General features: G+C 49.3%; 1 protein-coding gene across 1 annotated transcript in view; it reads right to left on the reverse strand.

The window, feature by feature from the left end:
• Nucleotides 1-22,937, reverse strand: part of Galntl5 (polypeptide N-acetylgalactosaminyltransferase like 5) — a 98,508-nt gene that overhangs the window by 74,638 nt on the left and 933 nt on the right. The gene's annotated exons all lie outside the window — the stretch shown is intronic.

Genomic DNA, 22,937 nt, shown 5'->3' on the forward strand with positions numbered 1-22,937 from the left:
GAGGGCTTGCCCACTGGTAAGATTTATTTATAACCTTATTGTGGTGGGTTTTATCTTCAGGCCTAGGTGACCTCAGAGGTAGCTGGCTGGTGTGAACGCAGGGGATGGCTCAGGAAGAGGCAATCCATGCTGCCAAGTTTGGGGGCTGAGCTTAGCCAACCACGATGCCGTGACCAGAGTTAAATTCTCAGAAAGGGGTGCTCCCTCCCAGGGTGAGGCTCAGATTGTTTATGGGAAAAAAGGTCTAGGAAACTTCTTTAGTCTACAGAGAGGAGGGGTCCTTCTCTGATCTCTAGGAAGGTGGAGATTGCAAGGGCAGACTTAAGGACATTCCTGCTTCTTACCTTCAGGTCCTATTCACCCTAAACTACCTACAAAAGCTGACTCCCTCCCAACATGATACAAGAACTTTGAGGTGTCTCAAAGAATTGTCTTATGAATTCGAAGAATTGAAATCCACAGATCAGAGGGTAAGGTTTAGAGAGACTATATTCAATGAGGAGAAGGCAAAGGAGGGAGTATGAAGAGCTCCCACCCATGAGAAGGCAGGAGGGGGTGCAGCCCACCTGGAGACCCAAATTGGGGTCACTTATAAGTCCTGAATGGGGGCTGCACTAACCACCCAAACTTTTGGGCTGAGCCTAACCAACCACACGCCAGGCTCGGGTTTAATCTTTCTACGCATCTTTCAAGAGCTCAGCTGCTAGAGTCAGGGCTGTACACTGAGCAGGTTTAATCCTTCCAGGAATCTTAATTCTAGGAATGGGAAACTCCTTCCTAAGGAGGGAACTCAGGTTGGTTTATGGGTGGCGGGGGGGGGGGGGACAGATCTAGGGAACTTTAGGCAAATAAGGAAAAGCCAGGTCTTTCTCCGACCTCCAGCAAAGTGAAGACTACAAGGGCAGGTGCAAGGACTCCCCAGCTTTACTTCAGGGCCCAGTCACTATAAACTGCCTCAGCACCAGGGAATTCCCCCCACATGAGCACTAGCAAAAGATGTCTGCATCCTCAAAAGACCTGATGTCATTACAACACCCCTTGTCTTGTCTTTTCGACACCTCCCCTGTGTGGGGCTTTCTAGGGGATCATGGGAAGCACCCTCAGGGGAGGCTCAGTGAGCCATGATTCTAGGAAGGAAAAAGGGTCACCTTATCCTATGATGAGGCCACCTACTTCATAATTATTCATAAAATTTCTACAAAATCCACATTAGTAGCTGGGCCTGGTTGGCTTACGCCTGTCATCCCAGCACTCGGGAAGCAGAGGCAGGAAGATCTCTGTGAGTTTGAGGCTAACCTGGGACTACAGAGTGAGTTCAGGTCAGCTTGGGCTGGAGTGGGACCCTACTTCAAAAAAAAGATAAATTTCTGCTTAAACTGTCTGTGGGGGGATCATTCAGGTGTCCCCCATAAACTTAGGTGTTCTGAATACTAGGTTCCCAGCTGATAAAGATTTGGGAACTAATACCTCCTGGAGTGTATTGTTGGGGGCAGGCTTATGGGTATTATAGCCAGCTTCCCCTTGCCAGTGTTTGGCACACTCTCCCGTTGCTCATCTGAGGTTGACCAGGAGGTGATGTCCACCCTCTGCTCATACCATCATTTTCCCCTGCCATCATGGAGCTTCCCCTCGAGTCTGTAAGCCAAAATAAAACACTCTTTTTCCCTACAAGCTGCTGTTGGTAAGGTGATTTCTGCCAGCAATGTGAACCTGACTGCAACGCTGTCTGTATCTTTTAACTGAATTCTTTCCTTTAAGGAGACATTATCTGCAAGACCTCGCAACGCCTGAACTTTGGCTTTGAGAAGTAGTGTATCCTTTGAGAGTCTCACGGTTCTAGCAGAGCTGAGGGCCCAGCACGGTCAAGGTCATGACCATTGTGAGTGGTGACTAACGGCCCACAATAGACTGTCCCCACCAGCACCATGGATGGACAGACAACCAACCAAGAAGAATTTTTTCCCCTGCACTTAGAGCATCTCTCCTAGGTGGAGCAGAGGAGTGACGGCATGACCTAGAATTTACAAGCTTCCTGATGTTTCCATAGCCCATTGTTCTCTGCGAAAGACAGTCCAGGGCAAACACACCCAGACGCGGACCTGGACATGGGGAAACTTGGACCAGGTCCCAGGTTCGCTGCTGACTTCGGTGGTTTTTATAAAGGTCACTTGATTTGTTGATGCGCGCACAGTGCAGTGAGCGCTTGCTTTGCCATGCCTTGATGTCGCAATAGCAAATGAGAATGTTTGGGAAATGCTTGTGATACTTCTAATGATAGGATGTAGGTTTTTTGTCTCCTCCAGCACAGCGTCACTAAAGATGTCAGCGTCACCAGAACACCACACTAGAGGAGGTTATGGCAGCGCGTGTGTATCCAGCCTGGGTGCCTCGGCTCAGGGACTGCGTCGTCAGGGGTGGGTTGCGGGGCTGACTTCTGTCCTTCTCAAGAAGGTTTGGGCTGGGGACTCAGACCTCACCACTGTCACAGGGGCTTCCCAGTCTTTACTTCTGGTCCCATGTTTGCAGCCGCATCCATTGTAGCCTGGCACATTTCTCTCGCTGAGTTATTCCTGCTTGTTTATGTTTTTGCCCAAGTTCCCAGAACCTCTTCCTGTTCATCCCACACTCCCTCTGCTCCTTGTGGTGCACATGGACTTTGGTTTTAAATTTTTTAAAAAAATTTACTTATTTGCAAGCAGAGGGAGAGAAAGAGAGAGAGAATGGATGTTCCAGGGCCTTCAGTGCCCCTTTGTGCATCTGGCTTTACATGGGTTACTAGGGAATCGAACCTGGGTGGTTTAGGCTTTGCAGGCAAGCGTCTTAATTGCTAAGCCATCTCTCCAGCTCACACATATGGACTTATGTTGCTACCTCTCCAACAGGTCCCTACCCACAGTCTGTTCCTTCCATAGGTTTTGCAGGTTGCCACCAGATACATATTCCTAGGAGACTGCTTCATAGGCAGGCCATCCTGCTCTAGACCTTTCTGTGGTCCCCAACTGCTTAAAAAGTACAACCCACTTTCCGTAGAGACGGCCTTCATCTGGAAAGCAGGTTGTCTCGCTTCTTTATCATTTCCTATTTCCCCCCTTCTGACACTGTCTGCCTTCTGCACACCTGGTCGTCCTGCATTTGCATTTCTCTCTGCTCAAGAACCCTCTTCACATCTATGAGGGTGATACTGTGGGCTGCAGCCCAAGGTCCAACCAGCAGCATCGCGTCTCAGCCTCAACTGTCAGTCAGTGCACCCGAAATACCACTGCTCCTCCCACAGCCCAGCAGGGCGGGTCTGCCCCCGGCGTGGGGGAGTGTGTGTGTGGGCTCGCCCCAGCACACCAAAGCCCCTTATGCATTTTTATTGCTTTAAAAATATTTATTTATTAGAGAAAGAGAGTGTGTCACTTTTTTTGGTATCTGGCTTTAGGTGGGTACTAAGTCATCAAACCTGGGCTGTCAGACTTTAAAAGAAAATGCCTTTAACCACTGAGTTATCTCTCCAGCCCTCATATATTTTCAGTGACATGATATTTATTTATTTATTTATTTACATGTGTAGGAGGTGGGGGCAGAGAGAATGCCAGGGCCTCTTGCAGCTGCAAATCCACCAGATGCTTGGGCTACTTTGTGTGTGTGTGTCTTACATGGGTGGCTTGGGAATTGAACCTAGGCTAGCAGGTTTTGCAAACCAGCACCTTTAACTGCTAAACTCTTCAAGTAAGGGATTTCACCAACTTAAAAAAAGGTTTTTTCAAGGTAGGGTCTCACCTATCCAAGACTGACCTGGAACCCTGTAGTCCCAGGCTGGCCTCCAAGTCACAGTGATCCTTCTACCTCTGCCTCTCCAAATGCTGGGATTAAAGGTGTATGCCACCACACTTGGCTATTTCACTAATTTTAAGACAAACATCTTTGAGCATTTTAACAACTTGGACAACAGGATGCATCTCAAAACACAATATATGGCCTCTTACCACCAGCTAGGCTTAGGTTTGATGAAGGTGGTACCCCTTCAGATCCATAGCTCAGGTCTCACCTGCAGAAGGTGATTTCCACAACTCACCAGCCGTTCCATTAGCTGACGTACCCTCAGATGCCAGCATGGACCCTGGCACTGATGTCTGTGCAGCTGCCCACAGTTTGCACACAACCAGCCAAGCTTTGAGCCTGGGTGTGTGGGAGGCATGGGGGAGCAGATTTGGCTGCGGCTGCATGTCCACTGAAGTCCCTGGGCCAGCCACCTACTGGAGAGGGAAGTCACAAAAGGAATGTCTGTGATCTCTCACGGGAGGGGATGTGTGTCACAGCGGCTAAGACAGCAGATCTGCCGCTGAGGCCCGTTCATGAGGGCACCCAGAGCACAGACGCCAACATCATCTCGATTCTAACTGGCCCAGGAAAGCCTGCGGAGCACGGCCGCCCGAGGGCATATCATTGCGAAAACACTCAGGTGGGCTGAGCTCTCGGGGGGCCGGTATGCTGAGTACCAGGCTGTTAGATGAGTCCTTTTTGGAGACTCCGTGAATGAGGGTTGGAGACACGAATGGGCTTAAGAAGGAGCTGTCCGCTGTGCAGGGCTGTGGCCGGGACAGGGAAATGAGCAGGGTGCTGCTTTCTTGGTGAACCTGGTACCAGCACAAGGGTGAAGGAGATAGACACAGAGAACACTCAACTCCTACCAAACCACAGATCCAGAGACAGAGAGGCCCCCAAGTCTCATCACAGAAGCAGGCCTAAAATGAATCCAACATGGCTCAAGGAAATTTGTGGAAGAGGGGGTGGAAAGATTGTTAGAGCCACACTTTGTGTCATTATGCACAGAGACATTGCCTCTTCCCCATCACTGATGGCTAACTCCACAATTCATGACCCATATTCCCCAAAGAGGAGGGTCCCTGCCGAGGGGGCAGGACAGGGAGGAGGCTAATGATGCTACCAACAAGGCTGTATACACACTGTGTACATAACTAATAAAGAAAGAAAGAAAGGATCATCTGGTTACTTGGAGGGACATTACACTTCTGTGCTGAAGTGTCCCTGAGCTACTTGGAGAAGCATGGCTTTCCTGAGCAATCTTAGTCCTAATATTTTCTTAGAATATATACACAAGGGAGCTGATGTTTTTCTTAAAGCAGGGTCTCCAGTCCAGGCTGACTTGGAACTCACAGCAATCCTCCTACCTTGGCTTCCAGAGTGCTGGGATTAAAGGAGTGAGCCACCACGCCCAGCTCATAATCTAAAATTTTCAACAACACTTGGTGTTAGGACTTCGTCACAGCCTTTGACAGTGTGTAGGAGAGAAAACAACATCTTCATAAGCCCCCAACTGCTAGCAGGGGGACTGACCATGGGGCCAGCATTTGGGAAACCATGGGTACCTACAGAGCATCTGGTCAGAACCCGGGGGGGCACTCCAGTCAGCCCAGCTGAGAGTGAATGCCGGATCCTGCTGGATGCCTCAGGCTGGCACGGGCCCCACCTTCTGAGCTCTTCAAGCTGCCCAGCCCAGGGCCTTGCACTCAGGAATCAGCACAACAGGATGACAGAGTGAAGGAAACAGAATGTCCAGATCAAAGCAGGAAGTGGGCCGGCAAAGCCCAGCCAGCCAGCTGCCTCGTGGAAACAGCAGAAGGGGCTTCGTGAAGTTGAAAGAAAAACAAAAACAAAAAAAGCTGTTAGAACTGAGCCTTCTCATGAAAGCCAGAAAACTCAGCTGGTGAAAAGTAGCTGGGAAGTAAGTTTATCAGTGCCAAACCCCATAGGAAAGGAAGGTGGCGTCCTCTGGGCTGGCATGCTCTTGGACCATCCTCTCCACTCTCTCATGTAATCTCACCACGGAGTCAAACACTTTCATGTTCAAGGTCCCTCCCACACATGAGAGATGGGACTGAATTCTTAGAACGTATTTCTCATGTACTTTCAGCTTGTATTTATTTATTTGCAATGCTGGGATGATGCCTATGGCCCTGTGCATGTTAGGCCAGTGTTCTATATCCCAGTCCAGAATGCATTTCCTTTAAAAAGATTGAGATAAATGACACAAGACGCAAAAGATAATACATCAAGTTTTGAAAAACCTTAGAAATGTGTTGGTAGAAATAAAAAAGAACTAGAAGTAACTGTAAATGAAGGGTAAATTAGAATTAACACAAGGGCAGAAGGAAAACAGAAGAGGGGACTCGAGAGATGGCTCAGTGTTTAAGGCGCTTATCTGCAAGGCCAAAGTATCTAGGTTCGATTCCCCAGTACCCAAGTGTAAAGCCAGATTCATAAACTGGTGCATGCATCTGGAGTTCATTGGCAGTGCCTGGAGGCCCTGGTGTGGACATTCTCTCTCTTACCCTCTTTCTCTCTTAAATAAATAAATAGAAACAAGAGAAAAAAGAGAGTTTAAGAAAATCAAACAGGAACAAAAGAAAAAGGAAAAGGACCAAGGAGTGTGACACACGGTAGAGACAAAGGTCCAGTGTGTGGACAGCAGGAGTCCCCGAAGGGCCAGTGTGTGGACAGCAGGAGTCCCCAAAGATCAAGTGTGTGGACAGCAGGAGTCCCCAAAGATCAAGTGTGTGGACAGCAGGAGTCCCTGAAGGTCCAGTGTGTGGACAGCAGGAGTCCCCGAAGGTCCAGTGTGTAGACAGCAGGAGTCCCCAAAGGTCCATCACGTGGACAGAACTTACACCTTGTAGAGAATCCACTTAGGAATACTAAGCCAGTAAGATCAACACCGAAGCATGGCCCAGTGAACTGACAGGACTGTGGGGAGGGATCTTAAAAACTGATTATCTAGATGTAAAAGGAAAGAAACTGACTTCTAAAGAGAACTGAGCCATGATGGGACTTTCAACAGCGACATGTTATATGCAAGAGTGACCTAGCTAAGTACTCATGTAAGGAAAGACTGAAACCAAAGATCTCACTTTCCTTCCTTTCCCCTCCTTTCTCTTGTCTTCCTTCCCTTCCTTCCTTTTTGTTCTTTTTTCCCTTTATTTATTATTTACTTATTTGTGAGAGAGAAAGAGAGGCAAAGAGAGAGGGAGAGAGAGAGAGAGAATGAGCACTCCAGGGCTTCTAGCCACTGCAAAACTCTCCAGACACACGCACCACCTTGTGCAATCTGGCCTTATGTGGGTCCTGGGGAATCAAAACCTGGTCCTTAGGTTTTGCAGGCAAGGGCCTTAATCAATGAGCCATCTCTCCAGCCCTCATTTCTTCTTCTTCTTCTTTTTTTTTTTTTCCTCTTGAGACAAGATCTCATGCTATAGCATAGACTGGTTTAGGACTTGCTACGTAGCCCAGGCTGGCCTCAAGCTCATGGCAATCCTCTTGCTTCTGCCTCCTAATGCTGGGATTACAGCTGCAAGGATTTCATATAGAGTTAAAATACCTTTAGGTATGAATCACATGCTCTTTTTAGTGCTTTGTTTTGTTTGGGTCCTGGGATGGAAGCTGGCTTTGTGCATGCTGAGCAAACACTACCACGGAGCCCCAGCCCCCCCCCCCCCAGTGCGCATCCCGTCAGCCTGGGCGACCGGGAGCCCGCGTTCCCCGCTTCTCTCTAAGGACGTCAGAAAACGGGCTTCAGACACTGAGGGTCTGCACATGAGCACGTGGGTGGAGGCGACTTGGACAGACTTTGAAAGGAGAGACAGTAGAGTGGGGGGTGTGATCTGACAGCGAGTACGATGAGATTGGAAATAACATGCGTAAGCAAGCATGGTGGGTGTGGGCATTGTGGTGCCCCGGCATTGAACCCCGCGGACTCACATATGCCAGGCAAGCACTCTATCCACGAGCTGTGCCCTTGCCTTTGCTGAGCGTGCGGTTATCGTACTTCACCTGGTGGTGTTGGCCTTGCTGTCTTGGGACCGTGGTCCATGGGGTAGGATGGTCAGTAGTTGCAGAATGTTCTTTTTGCCCCTTTCCAGGATCTTGGAGCACCAGGGCTCTTAGTGTGGAAGGAGGAGGACACAGGCGGCCCCGGAAGCTGTAAAAACCCTGCTGTTCTCATCCGGAAGCGAACGTTTTCTGTGAATGCACGCTTGTGTTGCTCTGGTTTCTGTGGCTGAGAACACAATACTGTAGACTGGTGGGTTTTAAAGAAGAGACTTGTGGCGGTTCACGGTTCTGGGTATAGGCTGTGGGCCCACATCTGGTGGTGACCTCGTGCTGGCAGAGTCCCGAGGCAGTGTGAACATCATGTGGTGAGTGTGTCTTCTCGGGTCTCTCCTCCTTTTCCAAAGTTCCTCATGGGCTGAATTTGAGACAGTAAAATAAGTGGTTTCCAGTAACCTGATCCTTACATGTGGTCTCTAGTTTGGAAAATGGTCCCTGACTGACTGTGCGATGAACTTTCTGGAACTTCAAACAGGGCAAGGGTGAAAACCAAAGCAAAGGACCAAGGAGATTGCTCAGATGGTAAAGTGCTTGCCTTGCAGTCATAAGCATCCGAGTTCAATCCCCATTACCCTCTTAAAAAAAATAGAGCCAGGCGTGGTTGTGCACGCCTTTAATCCCAGCACTCGGGAGACAGAGGTAGGAGGATCATCATGAGTTCAAGGCCACCCTTAGACTACATAGTGAATTCCAGATCAGCCTGGGCCAGAGTGAGACCCTACCTCAAAAAAGGGGGGGAACTGGAGAGATGATTTTGTGGTTAAGGTGGTTGCCTGCAAAGCCAAAGGACCCAGGTTCGATTCTCCAGGGCCCACATAAGCCAGATGCACAAGGTGGTGCATGTATCTGGACTTTATTTGCAATGGCTAGAGGTCCTGGCATGCCATTCTTCCTTTTCTCTCTCTCCCTGTTTCACCCTCTCAATAAAGAAATAAAATATTTTTTTAAAAGTCAGGATTGGAGAGATGGGTCAGCGGTTAAGTGCTTGCCTGTGAAGCCTAAGGACCCCGGTTTGAGGCTTGATTCCCCAGGACCCATGTTAGCCAGATGCACAAGGGGGCGCATGCATCTGGAGTTCATTTCCAGTGGCTGGAAGCTCTGGGGCGCCCATTCTCTCTCTGTCTCCGCGCCCCCTGCCTTTTTCTCTGTCTGTCACTCTCAAATAAATAAATAAAAATAAACAAAAAAGTTTTTTAAGTCAGGCATGGATTTATAATCCCAGCACTGCGAGGTGGGGAAGGTCAGCCCATCTGGTCTACTTGCCAAGCCCCAAGCTTGTGAGAGACCTTGCCTCAAAAGGAAAAGGTAGACAACATTCTAGAGTAATGACACTCAAGATGTCCTCTGACTGTATATGCATGCACACATACAGGCACACACACATGCACAAACATACATATAGGTGACAGGTACACATCATACACACACACACACACACACAGAGAGAGAGAGAGAGAAAGAACCCACAGCAATGCCCTTACCTATGCAGCTGACTAACCCTGAGTCCAGCAGCAGAATTCTGCAAAGGTTTGATTCTTGCTGATTGACGAGTTAAATAAATATTTAGCAACTTAAAGAGCTAAACTTCAGCTGGGCATGGTGGTGCATGCCTATGATTCCAGCACTTACGTGGAAGCAGGAGGGTCAGGAGTTCAGTGTTACCTTCTACTACACAGCGAATTTGATGCCAGTCTGGGCTATGTGAGACCCAATGTCCCCAAAATAAAATAAAGTAGCCAGCCATTGTTGGGAGAGAAAGGGCTCTGTGCCACAGAGCTTAAAGGGTTAGCTACTAAGACCAGCACTCTCCTGGTGGGGAGGCTTGGCACGTGTCCAGGGGAGGCAGGACGTCACGCTAAGTTCTGACCCGATGTTCTGGAGCTGCAAGAGTGGAGGACAGTCTGAGAAGGTTGTATAGAAATGTGGCTAGAAAGCGCCCACTCGGGCCCTTGCAGTGCTCAGCAGCAGGGCCCTTCTGCAAGAGTGCTAAGGATAAGAGACCGGGTGTGGAGGGCTCACACCTGCAATTTCAGCACCCAGGAGGCTGAGGCAGAAGGACTGCCAAAAGTCTGAAGCCAGCTTAGTTTATGCACAGTGAGTTCCAGGCCAGCCTGAAACAAAATAATAATAATAATAATACAATAAACAAACAAAATGTCCCAGGAATGAATGCAGGGGCAAAGGCACCTCCTATGTGGAGCCCAAATTCATTCCCACAGAGTTTCCTGCATAGCTAAGGTCATTCAGAGGCACAGCATGGTGTGTTGGTGGGTGGGGGAGGGTATTCACACAGAGCGTATAATGTCTGTGCAGGCCTTTCCACTCCTTGAGAGGAGCTGCCACCAGCCTGTCTCCTTGTCTCCTAGGCCACAGATTTCATGTTCTTCCTTCTCCTCCTGGTGTGGAGGACCTAAGATTAGCCTGGGAGAACGACTTAGTACCTGCAACTTGTCTCTTGTCTTCTTTCCTTTTCTTCTTTCTTTCTTCCTTCCTTCTTCTTCTTTTTTTTTTCTGAGGTAGGGTCTCACTCTAGCCCAGGCTGACCTGGAATTCACTTGTAGTTTCAGGGTGGCCTCGAACTCATGGTGATCCTCATACCTCTGCCTCCCAAGTGCTGGGATTAAAGGTGTGTGCCACCATGCCCAGCTCCTTTCTCCCTCTCTCTCCCCCCCCCTTTCTTTCTGCATGGGGTGCCTATGCCGCATGTAGCTCCATGGGAGAAAGAGAAGTCATTAGTAGATATAAACAACAGTGGACACTGCAAGCCTTAAGATGGGCCAGCCTGGCCAAATGAGCCAATGGGTGCAATAGTGTCATGTTGCAGGGGAAACCAACCACTCTATAATTGGACTGGAGGCCTGCTTCATGGGAGGGAATACATCCCTAATACTGAAAACCTAAAACAGGGGTAGTCATGAGCCTTAGGGGTGCAATGTCTGCTGGCTAAATGTATATACTGCGCTTACCAAACTGCCCAGTAAACACTTCTCTTAATGTTAATATACATATATTAATGCTACTCTCACTTTTGGTTAGAGAAGCTTCTCTTTTCAGATGGCAGTGACCTTGGGATGATTCAAAAGACACTGCAGTTCTGGGAAGAAGTGACAGAGGAGTGCTCAGCACTGAAACATCTTTATCACACCTTCCAAGGCTCAGAGTCCATGAGGAAGAGGTGGCAGAAAGAATGTGAGAGCCAAAGGAAGGGTAGGACTCCTTAAAGTGTGCTCTCCCAGACACAAAATGGCCTGGATATCCATGACCTCACAGTGCTTGACACTACCTACACAAGGCCATTATAATAGGAGGAAAAGATCATGACATCAAAATGAAAGAGATTGATTAAGAGGGGGAGGGGATATGATGGAGAGTGGAGTTTCAAAGGGGAAAGTGGGTGGGAGGGAGGATTACTATGGTTTATTGTCTATAATTATGGACATACATTGTCTATAATAAAAAATTAATTAATTAAAAAAACAAACAGATAATCTAACAAAGTCAAAGTCCCTAAGGGTATTGCCCTACACCCTTAATCCTGTCAACTGGGAGGCTGAGATTTCTGGTCTGTAAAGGGTTCCAGGTCGGCCTGGGGCTGAGTGAGACGCTGCCCCCACGAATGACAGGGGAAGAAGACAGAGGCACTGTAAATCAGGAGGCAACAAAGACAACCCCAAATCTAGCTTACTGAAGACAGGCAAAGCTGACCATCAATCAGATCTAACACATAGCCTTCCCTGACAATGACCACTTCCAATGTGGGTCTATACGTCAGGCTTTTGGCAGGTACTGACCTGGCATAAGCAAGCCCTGTTACCTTTTGGGATGGCTTCGGGCTCAGCTATGTTGCGTGCCCATTTAGGTCCCTCTTTACTGCACTATGAGTTCAGCTAAACTGGCTGGGTCGGTGGGTCTGCTGTTCTGACCACCTGTGCTGGGTGCTGGGTGGCCGATCTGCCTTCCACAGGTCTCCAGTGGTTGGCAGTGCTGGCGGCTAGGGGCAGGGAATGCTGCCTGAAGCTGTCCGGGAACTGCGTGGCTGGGCCCTCGATCATCCTCTTCCTCATGAGCTGCTCAGCAGGTCCCTGCCATCTTCTCCTTCAGGTTTCTTGATTTTGCCAGGAGGCTGGTGTGAGTGGGAATCCCTCCACCTGGCTTCTCCTACAGCTCAGGCAGTGCTGGTGGTGGGCACAGTTGGACTTTGTCCTGGCTCTGGGTGTCTTTTATTTCTCTGATAATTTATGATATACCTTCACTTTTCAGTAGAAGAGTATATTTTGCTGTTTTTCTGCTCACTTCCTCCCTAGGCTGCTATGCTGCCATCTTACCTGGAAGTCCCCTCTTAATCACTTTTTTTTTTTTTTTTTTGATTTTTCGAGGTAGGGTCTCACTCTATCGCAGGCTGACCTGGAATTCACTATGTAGTCTCAGGGTGGCCTCGAACTCACAGTGATCCTCCTACCTCTGTATCCCAAGTGCTGGGGTTGAAGGCATGCGCCACCACACCTGGCTCTCTTTTCTTTATGAGACAGCCTCATGTTGTTCAGGCTGGCCTCGAATTCACAATGTCACCAAGGGTGGTCTTGAACTCCTGACCCTCCTGCCTCCACCTCCCAAGTGCTGCAGCACGCACCACCACCTGAGGCTTCATTCCTTTATTTGACAAATGGGTAGAAAGAAGTGAAATGGCCAATGAACTTACCCAACACATCCTGCTACATGGTGAAATGAGAGTCAGCCTCTTGTCTGAAGAGCCCATGGGCCTTCCTCCTCCCCCTGCCTCACGTGTCCCCGTGCCCCAGGCGACGTGAAACTGGCTGCAGTTTTCAGAGCATTCCAATCTCTAACCCTCCTCACCAGCTTCTTGGTCTCTACACTGTTCTCCCTGGAGTATTTAGGAAATTCTGGCTGGGGTGATGGCTTAGCAGTTAAGGTGCTTGGCTGCAAAGCCTAAGGACCCAAGTTCTGCTTGCCCTCGTAAGCCAGACGCTCAAGGTGACGCAAGCACACAGGTTGCACATGCGCACAAGACGGCGCACTGTCTGGAGTCCAGTTGCAGGGCTGGAGGCCTTGGCGTGCCAATTCTCTCTCTCTTTCTCTTTCTGCCTGTCTGTCTCACATTAAAAAAAGATAATTCTGAGTAGGCAGATTTGGCCAGGGCGAGGTGGGCGTGGACGCGGGGAACTGAGGCAGAAGCGACAAGAGAACGCCGTGGAGGCAGTGCTGGGGGCCACGACGGGACCGCAGGCCGCTGCCCTGTGCTGGTGTGGAGCGTGGCTGGCACCTGGGTCCCGAGACTGTGGTTTCCACATCTCAGACTGAGGCTGAAAAGTGCCTGAACATATCTGCAGTCCGATAGGCTCAGAGCCAGCTTCGTCTGGAATGGAGTGGTTGTCATGGTTATGCACCATGACCAAGGCAGCACCGACTGGGAGCGATTGATCTTTCCCAGGACGGGATGTGAGCAGCCACGCCGGCGAAGCAGTTGTGATCCTTAGTGCGAGCCACTTCTCTGCCTTGATGGGGCTAAGAGAAGAAATAGGGATTTCATTGCTAATGGAAGCTTTAAATTTTTATTTTTATTTTTATTTATTTGAGAGAGGAAAAGAGGCAGAGTGATGGGGGGGGGGAGATAATGGGCGCACCAGGGCCTCCAGCCACTGCAAACGAACTCCAGATGCACGTGCCCCCTTGTGCATCTGGCTTACGTGGGTCCTGGGGAACTGAAACAAAGTCCTTTGGCTTTGAAGGCAAGTGCCTTAACTGCTAAGCCATCTCTTCATCCTCAGCTTTTTTAAAGTATGTATATATATGTATGTACGTAAGTACATTCATGTGCCATCACACGTATGTGGAGTCAGAGGACAATCTCAAGGTGACTGTGTTCTTCTTTCTCCTTCTTCGAGACAGAATCTCTTCCGGGTGTGAATGAAGGTCTGTCTAGTTGGCCTGTGAGCTTCGGGGCCTACTGGCTCCAACTCCCATTGCTGTGGGGACACTGGGGTCACAGATGCAGGTGACACTTTGGGGGCTGGGGAGGTGCCTTTAACCACTGAGCTATCTCCCCAGACAAACAAAGGAAACTTGTGACAGGGCGGCTTGGTCAGATGCTGGAGGTCAGTGCTGGACTTCCTCACAAATACCAGAGCACTAAATCTTGGGTTCACACCTGACCTCCCTTTCTGACCTTGACTTTGACTTGTCTAGAGCTTATCCCTCCCTCTACCAGAGAGGAAGGGTGGTCAAATATTTCTCAGTTGTTGAGGGTTTAACATAGAGGAGCAGTTTGGGAGTAGAAACTGTTTATCAGATGACAGATGCCCAGTTTGTACCAGGCTGACCTAAGGGAACAGTATAAGGCTGGTTCCCCAGGTGCTTGGGTGGAAGGACATTTGAGTGTATTATGGGTGGGTGTGGTATGAAGAGAGACAGAGAGAAAAAAAAAAAAACCATTCAGGACAATTTATTTGGGATTGAGTAACCATAAGGCTGGCAAGGCAAAACGGCTCTAATGGGGATCATGGTTTTATCAGAGATGTTTCAAGAACCCCAAGAGAGTTGTCAGGGAGGCTATTTGGACAAGAAGCCGGGGTTGGGGGAGGAAGGAGGGAAATCTACATCAGAGCCATGATCGTGGGAGTCAGGGATGGCAGGAAGCCACTCAAAGAAAGGGCTTTGGGAACCAAAGTGGGTGAGACCAGCTGTCAGTGCTGCTGGGATGCAGCCAGCGAGGGCTAAGTGCTGGCACATGGGTTTAGCCAATGAGGCAGTCAGTGAGTCCTACTGGAGAAGGCACTAGAAAGGCCGAGCAGGAGGGACCTGAGGGGCAGGCAGGCTGGCTAGTTGAGCTTTGCAGGAGAGAGCGGGGTGATCACTGAAGGGGGTGTGGAGCCAAGTGGGGAGATTAGGGAGGGAAGGACTGGTAGGGGCAATCAGGCTGGTGAGAATGATCAAATAAGCATGTGCACAGCCAGGCTGAGCCTTGGCACAAAGTTTCCAAGAGCTGGAGTCAACTGGGTCAGAACTTTAGCGTGTCCATTCCTAATTCCTAAAGCCCTCTGGGGTGACTACAGTGTGCGGGCAAGATGAAAAACCATTGCATTTGGGAAAGAAATTGATGGGCATGTTTCTGGTGCATGCAGGAATAGTGGCTTGAATAGAGGGACAGGGTGGCATCTCGGGAAAAGGACAGTGTCCTTCCTGGCGTGTGGACGGACGGTCTGCCTGTCAATAAGCCAGAAGCAAGGTGTTCACTCAGAGGCCATGTGAAGTGGAACCAGAAGAATGCACCCTTCTTCTTATTTATTTATTTATTGAGGGAGAGAGACAGGGCGCATGAGGGCCTCCAGCCACTGCAACGAACTCCAGATGCATGTGCCCCTCGTGCATCTGGCTTACATGGGTCCTGGAAAATTGAACTGGGGTCCTTTGGCTTGGCAGACATACTCCTTAACCACTAAGCCATCTCTCCAGCCCCAAGTGGACCCTTCTTATCATCCCATTTGTCAGAGAGATAGACCCAAAGGTTCTCAGCCAGGCACCAGGCACCAGTAGAGGAGGGGACAGGGGAGTTTGTTGTGGTCCCAGGCACTAGAGGGACCATTTGGGTTTGGGGTCAGGGTTCTCATGGGAGACCCTTGGCTGCAGTTCTGGGGCTGGGCCTCAGCCTCTGGCCACCAGAGCTGCTATCAGTCCTGCTCTGCCACTCAGTCCTGGGTGAGCTCAAGCATGATGCTTAGTCTTGAGTCTCACGTCCTTCATTTGCAAGGTTGTGACAATGTCCACTACTGAAAAACATACAGAGGTGGTTGAAGGTGCCTGACCCAGAAGCTGTCCCTGGGCAGGCAGGTGCAAAGCAGTGACCTTGGCTCCTGTTGTAATGGCATCTTAGGGGGTGGGCTATGCTCTAGCAAAAGCTTCCATCGTCTCTGCTTTCTGTGTGATTGAACCACAGTTTGGATTCTAAGTACACAAAACTATAAACCAAAATGAAATCTTTTCCCACAGTTTAATTACCTCAGGTATTTAATCATAGTGACAGAAAGCTGATTAACACAGGTGGGGCCTGAATTACTTCATTTTAGCTTTTAAAAATAATTTTATTTTTTATTTATTTGCAAGAAGAGAGAGAGAGAGAGGGAGAGAGAGAGAAAGAACAGAGGCAGAGAGAACAGATGTTCCAGTGCCTCCAGCTGTTGTAAAAGAACTCCAGGTACAGGCACCACTTTATGCATCTGGCTTTATGTGGGTACTGGGGACTTGAACCCAGGTCATTAGGCTCTGTAGGCAAGCACCTTAACCATGGAACCCTTTCACCAGCCCCTTATTTTAGCTTTTTATACACACACACGTGTATGAGTGTGTGTGTGTGCGCGCGCGCGCGTGCGCTTGTGTGTAGAGACCAGAGGAAAACCTCAGGTGTGATCTTTTTTGTTTTTAACATTTTTGTTCATTTTTTATTTATTTGAGAGTGGCAGACAGAGAGAGAAAGAGGCAGAGAGAGAGAGAGAGAGAGAGAGAGAATGGGCATCCCAGGGCCTTCAGCCACCACAAATGAACTCCAGATGCATGCGCCACCTTGTGCATCTGGCTTACATGGGTCCTGGGTAATCAAGCCTCAAACCAGGGTCCTTAGGCTTCACAGGCAAGCACTTAACCACTAAGCCGTCCCTCCAGCCCCTCAGGTGTCATCTTTAGGAGTGGCGTCCACCTCCTCTGAGGCAGGATCTCTCATTGTCCTGGAGCTCACCAATTAGGCTGGGCTGGCCAGCCAGTGAGCTCCACACTGCCTGCCTTCTGAGCACTGAGGTTACAAGCATGTGTACCCACCTGGCATTTCCACAAGGGTTCAAACTCAGGTCCTCATGCTTGTGTGGCAAACACTTTACTGACTTGAGCCATCTTCCTGGCCCCCTGAATATTTCTTTTGGCCTTCAAGAGAATAGACAAGCTGGCCACAGGGAAATGAGATGGAGGACAGTCACTTAATGGTTGCTGGGGAGGGGGAGACCATCTGTTCAGTGGGGTATCACTGGTAAGTGTGGGAAGCTGTTCTGTGGGAGTGGGAAGATGTAAGAAAGGGCTATGGGGAGATATGTGATCAAAATGCAATACATTTATGTATGAAATTGTCCAAGAACAAACAATTCAAAGAAACAAATGAGTTAGAATTTAAAAACAAAAATCCTGAGTGATGGCATCATGACTATTGCTATAATTGGGATAAGTGTCCCCCACAGTTCTTTTTTTTTTTATATATATATTTATTTGAGAGCGACAGACACAGAGAGAAAGACAGAGAGAGGGAGAGAGAGAATGGGCGCGCCAGGGCTTCCAGCCTCTGCAAACGAACTCCAGACGCGTGCGCCCCCTTGTGCATCTGGCTAACGTGGGACCTGGGGAACCGAGCCTCGAACCGGGGTCCTTAGGCTTCACAGGCAAGCGCTTAACCGCTAAGCCATCTCTCCAGCCCCCCCACAGTTCTTATCCTAACTACATGGACCCTGTCCCATGACACCATAGGGAAGTGGCAGGCACTCCAGGCCTCAAGGAGAGGCTTTCAGGTCACCAGGGGTGCTCTCTCAAGAGGTAAGGGCCCTGGCCCCCTCCAGGTTGTGTCAGGAAGGAAGATATTCTAAAGAGATGCTTGTGACCCTCCCCTTGGGTATCAGACTATTGAACCAATGATCCTCAGGTAATTGGAGTTTCTCCACGAATCTCATTCTGGGAGAATGAAAACATTGGAGCATGGTGCCAGGAGAGGAAGTTGTCTCCCAGGAGGAGAATTTCATGGTGTTGAACAAAGCAGTGATGGTGGGTGAGGGCTGGGACTACCTCTGACCCTGACTGCTTAGTGGTGCACACCTGTTGTCTTCTGGATAGACCCAAACCTCATGTCAGGACCCCAGAGATAGACTTGGAGGTCACTGGACCTTTTGTTCCTCTTCCCAACGTGCCAAATTGGACAAATCTCCTTTATGTGTGTTTTACTAGTACTGTGGCCAGCTTCCTCTGCTCACTGGGTGGAAGTAGACTCTGGAAATAGCTTCGAGGGCTGCATGCTGGGCCCTTGTAGGCCCAGGAAATAAGCAGCCCATTCCCCTTAACCTGCAGGCCAGTATGAGACTGACATCAGTCTTTGGCATCTGTTGTGGTTACCGCCACCAAAAACCTGGTCAAAAACCACTGAAGGGAGGAAAGGGTTTGTTTTGTTTTGGCTTATAGTCTCAAGGGGAAGCTTTATAATGGCCTTGAGCATGACATGAGCAGAGGCTGGATGTCACCTCCTTGTCACAGCAGGTGGAAAACAGCAGCAGGAGAGTGAGCTGAGCTCTGGCAAGGGGAATCTGGCTGTGACTCCAGCAACATACATCCTCCATCAAGGCCCCACCTCCCAAATTGCCACCAGCTTGGGATCAAGCACTCAGAACATATGTGTTTATTGGGGACATCTGATTCAAACCACCATATTTTAACCCTGGGCCCTATAGATTCACAACCATTTCAGGCTGTCAAATGCATGTAGACCAACTTTAAAAGACCCACATATTTTTTTGTTGTAATTTTTATTTATTTATTTATTAGAGGCAGAGAGAAGGGGAGAGAGAAGGAGGGAGAATGAGTGCACCAGGGCCTCTAGTCACTGCAAACAAACTCCAGACATATGTGCCACAATGTGCATTTGGCTCATGTGGGACCTGGAGAATTGAACCTGGATCCTTAGGCTTTGCAGGCATATACCTTAACTGCTAATCCATCTCTCCAGCCAGTCCCACTTTTTTTATTCCAACACTGTTCAAAAGTTCAAAGTCCAAGGTCTTATCTGAGAAGTCTCTTAATTATAACCCTGTAAAATTAAAAGATAAGTTAAATATACATAATGATACAGAGTAAACATTCACACTGCAAAAGATGGCATTGGGCATAGCAAGAAAAGATTAAACCAATGCAGGATCTAAAATAAGCAGGACAAACATCAAATCTTGCAGTTTAGTGTTCATCTGGGACCCATAATGAAGTTTCTGGGGTTCTAGTTTTATACCTCCAGCTGGGCTCTGACAGTCAGGGGAAAACTCCATTCTAAGCCAGCAGCTCTTTTTGGCAATTGCCCCACAGTCCTGGCATTTCAGTGATCTCGGGGTCTGCACTACAACCCATGATTCATCCTCATGGCTCCATCAGCCTTCCGCTTACAAAGTCCTATACCCCTGTCTCACATCACAGTGGCCATTTCCAAAAATCCACACTGCAAATCCAGTGACCCATTTTCCTGCATTTTCTATAGCTATATAATCCCAGGTAGGCTACCAACTTTATTAATCCAGGGAGGAAGAAACCCAGCTTTGAGGAGGAGGAAAATTTCTTTAGCATTCTTCCTACTGATCCAAAGCAAAACAGCTGGCCCAATCTCAGTGACGGTAATCTCCTAAGCAATTGCAGCTGAACTGTGCTGTAGTCTCTTCATTTCTTTCTGGACCATGTCCTTCTGCTCTGTGGCCTATCATTACTTTTTTTTTTTTTTTTTTTTTTGCTTTTGAGGTTAGCTCTCACTCTAGCTCAGGATGACTTAGAACTTACTCTCCAGTCCCAGGCTGGCCTTGAGCTCATGGCAATTCCCTTATCTCTGCCTTCTTAGTTCTGGGGTTAAAGGTGTGTGCCACCATCCTAGCTCCACCATTACTTTATTTTATTTTTTTAATTTTTATTTATTTGAGAGTGACAGGACAGAGAGAGAAAGAGGCAGAGAGAGTCAGAGAGAGAATGGGCATGCCAGGGCCTCCAGCCACTGCAAATGGACTCCAGATGCATTCACCTTGTTCATCTGGCTTACGTGGGTCCTGGGGAATCGAGCCTCGAACTGGGGTCCTTAGGCTTCACAGGCAAGTGCTTAACCACTAAGCAATCTCTCCAGCCCTCCACCATTACTTTTAAATTAACTTTTCTTAAGTTCTAAGGATATAGGAAGACCACAGTCAGCCTCCCATACAAAGTGCCTCTAGCCAAGTTCAGCCAAATCTCTTCTTTCCCACATAAATCCAGCTTCACAGTCCATAGTTCTTTCTTCATTTAGATCTTTCACTTCTGACCAGAATGTCCCATCAAGCTCTACTTACAGCACTTCAAGGCATCTACTTGACCAAGGTTTCAAATACTTCCATATTCCCCTGCCCAAGTAAGTCCCAAAAGATCAAACCCTACACATTCTGGTTTCTAGCAGCAATGACTCCACTCTTCTGGCACCAATTTTCTGGGGAAGTTACCTTCATTTTGCTGGGTCAAAATACCTATCCAAAAGCCAATGGTGGGAAGAAAGGGTTTGTCTTGGTTTATAGTCTCAAGGGGGAGCTTCATGATGACAGGGGACAGCATCGCATGTGCAGAGGCTTCACATTGCCTCCTTGCCACAGCAGGTTAAAAAAAAAAAAAACAGCAGCAGGGCTGGAGAGATGGCTTAGTGGTTAAGGTGCTTGCCTATGAAACTTAAGGACCCAGGTCCTTCAATTCTCCAGGTCCCATGTTAGCCAGATGCACAAGGTGACACATGCATCTGAAGTTTGTTTGCAGTGGCTAGAGGCCCTGGTGTGCCCATTCTCTCTCATATATCTCTCTCCCTCTATATTTAATAAATAAGTGAATAAAACAATAAAGAAAAACAGTAGCAAGAGAATGAGCTGAGCTCTGGTAAGGGGAAGCTGGCTATAACACCCCAAGGCCCATCTCCAACAAAACACCTCTTCCAGCAAGACTCCACCTCCCAAATTGCTAGTCGCTGATGACCAAACATTCAGAACTCCTTGGATTTATAGGGGTGGAGGGGCATCTGAATCAAACCACTACAGTATTCACCCAGCACATCCAGGAATGGTTTTCCCCAAACATGGTGCTCCCTGAAGGTTATCACAAAACCTCTCCTCCTTCTGTAGATACTGGAGCTGTCGAGGGAGAGGCTGGCCAGGCCCTGCTATGATCAGGACTGGAATGTCCACAATAGACAGGGTCACAGAGGACCTAGACACCCTGAGGCCATTGCAGCCAGGCTCTCATCGTGCCCTGTGTTCGCTAAACACCCATCGTAGCAGCAGAAGAAAGCAAGCATGATGTCCCCTGAAAGGCTGCAGTTGTTCAGGGATGTCACAGCAATAATGAGCCTTCCACTTACAGTGGGAGTTTATTTCTGCAAACTGCGGGATAAGTACACAAACATATGCAGTGCATGCTCACTGCACAGATGAGGAAGCTAGGCATGCAGTGCATGCACTGGGTGTGCCCCAGCGCTGTTAACCAGCCCCAGCACCCTTGAAATCAGCAGCAGTCTCAGTGTTGGCTCCATGACCAGGAATAATGGGAGTTTCTTAATCTTTGGACTCAGTGTTGCCCTTTGAGGAGGCAAGAAGATCATGAGCTGGGCTGATACTGTCAAAGAAATTCAAAGAAGAAGAAAGAAAGAGTGAAGAAGAGAGGGAGGGATGGAAAGGAAGGCAGGAAGGAGGGAGGGAAGGAGGGAAAAAAAAAGGGAGGGCGGAGGTCACGGGGATCCTCCAGACCCTACACCAGACATCCTTTCGCCATCCTGGCTCCTGCATCCCAGGTTAGAATGGCTCTCCAGATGCTGCTGGGTGGGGTTGGGTGGGGGAGTGGGAACTCCCAGAACACAGTTGGCCTGAGGTGGTCTGATCACAACCAACAGCTCCCTAGAAAGACAAGCTGCCAAATTACACAGTGTGTCATGAGAACCTGGCAATTCCCAAGCCTTGCTTAGAGATGAGCTGTGCCGCCCTAATTAAAACCAAAGCTGGAAGCAAAGGTGCTGCTGAAAGGCTGGCTGAAAATTGCCTTTGATTTGCAGTTGCCATGGTCCTCAGGGCTCTTGCCTGTGCCTAGCTCTCGCGGGGCAGGCCCTGCCATTCCATTTGCTCTGTACTGAGAGCTGGGAAAGGCCTTGAGCTGTTCAGGACTCGGTGGGCTTCAGTTTGGGGATCTGACCAGTTCTACCCTCTCCCCGCCTCCCTCTGCCCCCCTCCAGTCACCTGTGAGCTTTCAGAATGACTCTGTTGCTGGTCAGATGGCAGGGACTCGTCCTTGGGAACCCAGTGTCTTCTGGGACCATGAGCAAGGAGTGTCCTGCTCATCAGGCGGTGCCGTGGTGGCGGGTCCTGAGTAGCCATGCGTTAGGAGCCTTGTACCTCTCCTTGCAGGCCCAAAACACCTGTCGAGGCCTGTTGTACACCAGACTCTGGGGTGGGAGGCCCAAGCTGACTTGGCTACAGACACAAGCAATCAAGTCAGTCCCGAAACAGCTGAACAGAGCCTCTTGGCAAACGCCAGGGCCGCCATACCTGGGGCCCTCTACGGAGCAAGGCGAGGTGCTTCTGCAGGGTGAGCGCCCAGGGCGTGGCCAGGCCGGCGAGAGGGAGAGGCAGCGGAGCCTAACAGGGCACTGGGTGGGACCCCAGGGGGCACAAGCGTCTTAGCTTCAGGCTAGTGGGGAGGAGAGAGCATGACGAGAGTGTGGGAAGACACACATACAAACGCACATTCACACATGCATGCGTACCACACACACACATGCAGGAAAACGGCGTGGCAGGAGCAGCAGAGGCAGTGTGTGTCTACTCGCAGGGTCTCTGTGACGGTGTCGCAAGCTGGACAACTTCGAACCTCGAGCTTTATCCCCCCCTGTTCTGAAGGCTGCATGTTTGAAATCATGGTGCCAGGGCCCCCAGGTGGTGTCCTCCCTTAAGTCTCCAGCTTCTGGCAGTCCTTGGCATTCCCCAGCTGGAGTTCTGCATCCCCTCGCACCTCTGCTGCCAACCCCACGGGCCTTCCAGTACGGTTAGAGTTCTCCCTCATCAGGCACGACCCCACCCAGCTCTAATGACACCTACAGACACCCTCTTTCCACATAAGTGGGATTGGAGGAAAAGCTCAGTGGTAGAGCATGTGTTTAGTGTCCTCCAGGCCCTGAGTTTGATCCTCAACACCAACAAACACAACCACTGAAAAAGACACATTTGTAGCCCGGCATGGTGGTGCACGCCTTTAGTTCCAGG

The sequence above is a fragment of the Jaculus jaculus genome, chromosome 10 (genome assembly GCF_020740685.1).
Source record: "Jaculus jaculus isolate mJacJac1 chromosome 10, mJacJac1.mat.Y.cur, whole genome shotgun sequence".
In the NCBI taxonomy this organism is placed as follows: Eukaryota; Metazoa; Chordata; class Mammalia; order Rodentia; family Dipodidae; genus Jaculus; species Jaculus jaculus.